Source organism: Parus major, chromosome 3, assembly GCF_001522545.3.
Source record: "Parus major isolate Abel chromosome 3, Parus_major1.1, whole genome shotgun sequence".
In the NCBI taxonomy this organism is placed as follows: Eukaryota; Metazoa; Chordata; class Aves; order Passeriformes; family Paridae; genus Parus; species Parus major.
In genome coordinates this window covers 49,422,436-49,430,161 of record NC_031770.1, presented here as the reverse complement: position 1 = coordinate 49,430,161, position 7,726 = coordinate 49,422,436, and positions in this window count along the sequence as shown.

Genomic DNA, 7,726 nt, shown 5'->3' with positions numbered 1-7,726 from the left:
AGCTGCGCTGGTGGGGGCGGCGCGCCCGGACCGTGCCCGCCGTAGCGGCGAGATCACCCCCCGACCCCGCGCAGGGGCATCGGCGGGGCCGCGCCGTCGTTCCCGGGTCCTTCTGAAACCTCCGCTGCAGGGGCTCGGAGCGCTGCGGGCGCCCGCACGGCCGCGGGGCTAACGCGGGGTGCGGAGCCGCTCGGCGTCCGGCGAGGATGGGGTCTGGAGAGGGCGGCCGCCGGGCTGCGGGCTTTGAGCGGGGCTTGAGGTAGCGCCGAGCTCCCGCAGTCAGCGTGGGTGGATGCCCGCAAGATGCTGCTAATGCTAACGGGGACGGGGTGAGCCCCGGCGAGGGCGGAGGGACGGCTCGGCAGGGTCAAGGTACCTGGTAGCAGCGCCCCGGCGCCTGCCGAGCGAGGCCGGCTGGGGGCCCCGGGGTTTGGCTGCCCCTCGAACGCGTGCGAGCCTCGGGCTGCTGCTGCCAGCCCTTATTTCCTATAGGGAAAACGGGGAGATGTCCTTGCGTCTCCTCTAAGGAGGGATCTACACTGCCAGTGCGTTTTAACTCGTTTTTATTTTGGCCCTAAGGGCGAGGAGGGTGCAGGGAGGAGATTTTGGCTTACGCAAGCGGATCGACCGCTGTATCGCTGTTGTAGGCGCGGATGCTGTTTGCTTTTGCTGCTTGCTGGGCTGTGAAGTCTGAGTCCTAACTTTTAGTCCTCTCATTTTTTCCTTTTTTACCTTCTTCCACAGTCCCATTCCACTCACCCTTTGCTAGTCCTTCTCTAACATATGTCCGAGTTTATCTCTAAATCAAAGAGTGAGTATTTCTATCAAAACAGCATATGAATAGGCCATATGGCTGTTGGCTGATTGTGTTTCCACAGTATAATATTTTTAATACGTACTTTATGTAATGCAGACATGCAGCCACAAGCAATGACTGTGGGCAGACCCGTCCAAGTGCTTTCTTCATTAGACTTAGCAGTACAGTGGTTTTGCTCAGAAATCCTTACAAGTCACTCCCAGGCATCACTAAAGTTCAGCTTCAGAATACGCGTGTCTGCCTTCCTATGCGTTTCAGAGTTTGCAACCGCATTGACTTCACTTTCCACGGAAAGAACTGACTGGTTTTTTTAAGCCATTTCTAACAAACTCTTATTGAGTTCTCTACCTTACATTGCTGATGTGGGTACTTTTTTACCTGGATTATCAGTCTATTTCTAGATACTTACCAAAACTAGAAATGAGCCAACAGGTGACATGTATTTTGCATATGTTCTGTTTTAAAAGGATTTATGTACCTAGTTTTATTCTGAGTTTGCTTTATAGCGTCATTTCATGCTGTTGTGCTGAACTTTTACTCATTGGGACATTTGTAGACAGAAGAATTTGCTTGCATAAGTTCTTGAGCATTTTGAATTTAAATTGCTTTGTGCTGTCAAAGTTCATTTGAAACCACTTTGTGAGTGAAATGTCCGAGTTAAACTTCAGTGAAGCTGTTTGTTGTCCGCTGAGATCCTTTCTCTGAGTTATCACAGGGGCTGGTTTGCAGGCATTCACAAACAGGAACTACCCTAAAGCCCATCAGGGATCTGCTCTGTGGCTCTTTGGTCCATCCATGAGCTAGCAGATGTGTGTGCCCAGGGAGGGCCATGCAGATGGCTTTGGCTGCAATCTGTCTGCTCCACACCTGTGTCTGGATCCGGCTCCTCAGGAAGCTCAACATCCCATCTGTGTTTGGTGAAATTACCTACCGGTTGAACTACTGCCTCTGTTGAAAAAACAAAGCTCTGTGTGTTGTGGTGTGTGGCTGGTTTGTTTCTTTCCTTGCCTCCTGTGGCCACACAGATGGGCTTTTAGGGCTGATCCTGGGGAAAGCTTCAACATCACCACAAGGAATTTTGCAGGGAGATGTTCCAAATGGCTCCCCTTATTGGCAGATGGTCTGCTGCACTTAATTAGCTTTATTTGGGTATTTGGGTAAATGGCTTAATTATCAGGGTGAAGGTTTTTTTCTTTATTCTGCCATTCATAAATGTATGAATGTATGAGTATGTGCTCAGGGGATATACTAACTTATACCAGTTAGAATTTTTCAGTCACAGCTACTCGAGCATCTAATAATGCCAACAAACTCTTCAGAGATTGCTGAGATGAGAGGGGCCCTCTTGTGGGGAATATCGAATGGAGAAGCTTCTGAGACACCTCATCTTATGGCTGCCCATCCGTAAACATAGGCATGTCTCTGCCTGTGAGAGTTCCCCACACGTGCTCTGGGCTGCTTTGGCCAGCTCTGTGCACAGGTAACACTTTGCTTAAGCTCTGGAATACCAGAGAGGGCTGTGTGTTTGTAATGCTGCAAAGAAGATTTAATGCCATGTTTTTGTGTACTGTTCTAGTTGTATCTTTTTTCTAAGTGTGCTTAGTATTGCTCTGTACTTTTGCAGCTAAACAAATCTGCATTTTAAGTGATGTCAGTGCCAAGTGGCTTGTGAAAGCTGAACACTTGAGGTGTTCGCTCCCTTAACTGCTGATGGGACTTTATATCTGTTGTTTGCTTATCCTGGTATTTTCTCCATCTGAGAATAAATCAAATTTCATTTTACTCTGTTTAATTTTTTCCCAACAAATATATAATTCGTTAGGGAAAGCACGAGAGTGCAGGAAGCAGTTGGTTGGGAGCTGGAGGCGTGCTCTTGCTCCCAAGGCTCTTTCCCAGCGGTGCCAACGCGTTTTGCTGGGGAGGATTTACCCGGCGGTGCTGTGACACACGGGTTTTGTCTCTCTGCCCGGCTCAGGCCATTCACGTTCTTTCCAAGGGGAGCTGCCGGGTCACCGTGGCCATTGGAGGGGATGGACATGCCGGTGTCACCGTGGGAATGTCCCGGGGCTCCAGCACAGCGGGACCGCCCCGGGCTCCTTGCGCTCGCCCGCACCGCACGGAGCGGCTGTGGCAGCGCCAGGTGTGAGGAAACGGGGACTGCGAGGCTGTGTGCTCACAAACACTGCAAGTGTTCAGGCTTGTGTGTGGTGGGCGTGCTCTCATTTCCATCCGTGATTATCTAAACGTTAGTACGTTGCGAATCCTTTCTATCTTTTAATATATATAAATCGTGGATCTGCGATTCTTCTGTTGCCGCCTGCTCTCTGGTGAAAACCTATTCAAACTTTGAAATTGTGTATCAGAGCCTGTGATTATATCTTTGGTCCCACATTAACGATTTTTGAGGCAGTACTGAATGAACAGAGACTCTGATTTATCAGTGTCTTGTAGAATGAAAATGATGGAACTAAATTAAATTTAGGTTAAAATCCTCATGGAAGCCATCCCTCAGCTTTAGAAAACTGTTCAAGTACTGTGTCTTGGTGTCTCTTATTGGCCAAGTAATGTCTGTGCAGGTACTACACACCTTGGAAAGGTCTGAACGAGCCTTTTTATGTCTTTATTGTGTAATGGGAGCCAGGCTGTCTTTCTCCACCCACCTACGCCCAGCATTAGTAGTGTAAAAAAAAAAAAAAAAAGAGGTGTGTGTGAAACAAACCACAAGAAACACCACCTCAATAAAGAAAATCCAACTCTGTCCAAAATAAAAAAATCCCCCTCCCCAAAAAATTCAAAACCAAAGTAACTCTACACACACAGACCCAAAACCCCCAAGCCAAACACTGCCACAATAAATAAATAAGTAAAATCTGAGTTTATGAAGAATCAGGCCAGTTAAGTGATGGACAAACAGCTGGCTTATGTGGTACTTCCAATACAGAACTTTTACTAATTTAAAGTAATAGGCATTGCTGTTTTCCTTAGGCTTAATTTTGAAAAGAGATGTACTTGTGCATGTGCTGTTTCAAGCTGCAAAAAGTTGTAAATTTACATTACTCTGAGATGGCTAATATTTTATTTGCATGATTTATTATTATCCCAAATAAACAAATTTAATACTTTAGAGCTGAAAATTATTTGTGGTTATAGAGGTAAATGATCAGAGCAATAATTGCCTCAATTATGTAAATACATATTATACAGTAAAGATAATTATGTAAACACTATATAACCCTGCAACAACATACTTTCTTTTCCTCTTGAAAAAAGTGTGTGTAAGTCTACATCCACAATATAAGCCACAGTGTGCTGCTGCTGCTGTTGTTGTGGTAACTGTCTTTGTGTATCTATCCTTCCTTCAGGAAGGGGATCCCCTCTGTGTGACTTCTATTAGAGAAATGCAGTGGCCTGCAAGGATCTATGGCAGAAAAAGCTATTTTTATATTATATTCCTTTTTTTTGCCTTACACATATATGAAAAATGGTGTATTTGTGAAACTGGTTCAGGTTTAATTCTGCAGTTCTCCCTTAGTGTTGGTCCTGGAGTCATGCCATGTTTGCTTTCATAAAAACAAGTAGGCTTTGGGGAGAATTCTTGAAAATATGTTGTAGGAGATCTGTCAGAGTTCAAGGGAAACAACTCTAAGTTGTCTGCTAAGATGACATGCAAGACTCAGCTGCCTTGCTGTTCAAATAAATGGGGTTAGAAACCCTGACTCTTGTTGACAATGAGATTCTTCAGGGAGGTGATGGAATGATTTGTGCTCCAGAAGGAGAGTCACTGTGAGACTCCTGAGGTGAGAAATAAAATATTGATGCTCCAAATTCTCCTCATCTCTCTATCTGAAACTGTTCTGTCTTATCCAAAGTCCAGGCATCTTGGTTGTCCTCTGAGAAACATGTTGGGAACTAAGATGTCAGGAAAGCACTGGTAATGAACACAGTACACAGTATTCCATCCATCAGATACTGTCGGTAATACAACAATGGAAAAAAAATTTTAATTTGCTCTTGGCATATTGCCTTTTCTTTCATGTCCCTGTTTCTGTGAAAAAGCTGGGAGCCTTTTCTTTGAAGTATTCATTTCTACTGAAAAGCTTAATATGCACAGAAGTGCTCTTAATTTTGAGTGCTACACAAAAGCTTGGTTCTCTTGACACATATAAAACCCAGGTATTTTTAAAAATAAACTTTCTTTTTTTTTTTTTCCAGACAGAAGCAGTGACAACATTGCCCTGGCTAATAGTTGTAGGGCATTTAGAATTCCTAACTTCTGTCTTCTACCAAATTCCTGTTTCCTACTGTCTTGTGAACCCCCAGTTCTTTGCTGCCTTTCCTTATTTAACTGACCATTGGTTGAAGTTACATGGTATGTTCTGCTGCAGGGCCTGATTATTATTATTATAGATAAATAGTGTTGACTAAGAATGATCGAATATGTTTTTGATTCATCATGGTGTGCCTTGTGCAGTGTTTATAATTAGTCATACTGTGCAAATCAATTTAATTAAAAAATGTGACAGACTGGTTAATGTAAATCTTGTAAATACAAGATTGTTTTATTGGTGTGTATGTGTGGAAAGTGTTTGTGAATGACAAGGCTCTTGATTGAGTTCTTGATGAACTCCTCATGTTTGTGTGCCTTTTTGTGCTGATGAATTAGTTTGACTGAAACAGGGCAGGGCTTCCAGCTTTCTCCTAAATTTTTCCTTTGCATGGAAATGCACACAGCTTTAGATTTCTTTGACAGAAGGGGAAACAGTTAACACTTACCTTCTGTCTAGTTGCTTCTGAGGAGCTCTTAACAGCCCTTGGTCCAGTGTGTGGCACCGAGTGTGTCAGGGGGACAGCAAATTGGGAAGAAGGTTTCCTTCTTGTTCTCTAGCATTTTATATTCTTACTGATTAATTCAAGGGGCATTTTTTTTTCCTTCCAAGAACGGGTAAAGAATAAATCAGCTATTATATCAGGTGTTTATATACTGAAGTTGTTTAAAAACAATTCAGTTACTGCAGTAAAAATAATTGGCTGGTCCTTTATTATTTTGTAAATAGAAGTGAGGCCTTAGAGATATCTTTGAAGAGAAACTTAGAAACCTCTATAAAGACAAGGTTATTCTGTGTCATTTTTGGAAAATAAGAGGTAGAAGGAAGAGAAAGTAGCAGCAATGGAAAAAATAAGGTGTTTGAGACTTGGGAATGGTTGAGTTAATGGAAGCAAGTATTTTTTCTGATACAGTGGCTATTTTTGCTGTTTCCAAGTTAACTGGAAAAAAACACAAAATGGGGTGCAGGAATGAATCCTGCCTGTCTTTTTAAGGCTAGTTTGTTTTGTCCTAGATTTACATGCCATAGAAAAGGTGGTTTCCAGTCCTTTGATGCTGGGTAAATAGCTGTTTTCTCATATGAGTAGGAAGAAAAAAAAATAAAAAAATTTTACTTTCTCCATCTTTTAGGCCTGACTTCCTGATTTAAAGCCTAGTGAAGTAGAAAGTAAACAGACATATGACTCCTGAAGAAAACTAGAGATAAACTGAGTTTGGAGTTCAGTTAGTGTATGTATATTCCAACATAGTCCTGTAAGGGATAGGGAGTTGGAATTAATGTTCTTTATGGATCTCTTCAAATTTGAGATATTGTATGATCTAGTATTGACTATATTATGTATTTTTAAATGAATTCTTAGAAAAAGCTTTTGACATAGATGATTAATATTGAAAATATGAAAAGCTATACAAAATATGATTGTGTGTTTTGATGAGTAACTGAATTTTTTTTGTTGTAATGTTTCTGTAGAACAGGATGGGAGATTTTAACTGAATTTTCCTGATCTTCTTTCCCAAGAAATAAATATTTGGAACGTATTTCCCAATTAAATCCTCTTGTTTCATGCAGGGAAAACATGAATATAAAAGCAAAATTCTATATCCTTTCTTGTCATAAATATATAAGATATACACCTACCTTGCCCTGAACTTCTCAGCTATAAGAAAACCAGAGATAACAATGAAATAGTGGCAATCTGTGAAGGAATATATGCTAAAATAATATATTTACTTGATCTATTTCCTGATACAAAATACATGTAAGTTGAGGGGAAGCTTTCTCAAGGCAGTGGCTGTGGAATGTAAAGTTATGTACAATTCATTATACTCTAAATCACAGTAATGAGCTGCATGGACAGTTTGGATAGTGTATGGGGAATGAAATAATTAATAAATTGTTAATAAATCTGTTAATGAAAGAAGATTGCAAATCTAGAGTTCAGCCGTGGTGACTGGCTTCAATTTCCTTTTCATTTCATAGGTAAAGATATCAAGTCTTAATTCCTGATGGTAAAGCAGAAACATCACTCAGTGTGGTGTCATAAATATTTACATTTCCCATATCATGATATAATTGTCCTAATAGTCCTTGTTCAAGACAGTTGCATATCAGATGATGTTTTGTGCAGGTAATTATACCTATAGAACCCAGTGGGTAAATGTGGGTGTGTTTAAGCGTAATGGTTTGTCTGATAATCAGTTTGCAGGTGGTGTAAAAAGGAAAACCTCAAAATGACCCAGTGCCCTCAAGATACACGGTTGTTCTCACTCCATCTCTCTCGAGTCTCACTCCATCAGTAAGAGAGCTCAGCTCAGCTGTGATTGTTTCAATACACAGGATGACTAATGGGTGGGGGGGTGGGGGAATCAATCATAGGGGTTATGTAAGAAAATTGTTCCTTTTGTTTTGTCTTTTTAATTTTTTTTTCTTTTTAAGTGTTTAACTGCCTTGTTACTAAAATTACCCACCCCTTTGTTCCCTCGGGGGAATGTTGCTTTCATCCCAGTTTTCATATAGAAGCTCCCACGTAGATAAGACAAGGCTGAAATAAGCAAAGTTTTCCTGCTAGGAATACCTCAGGAAC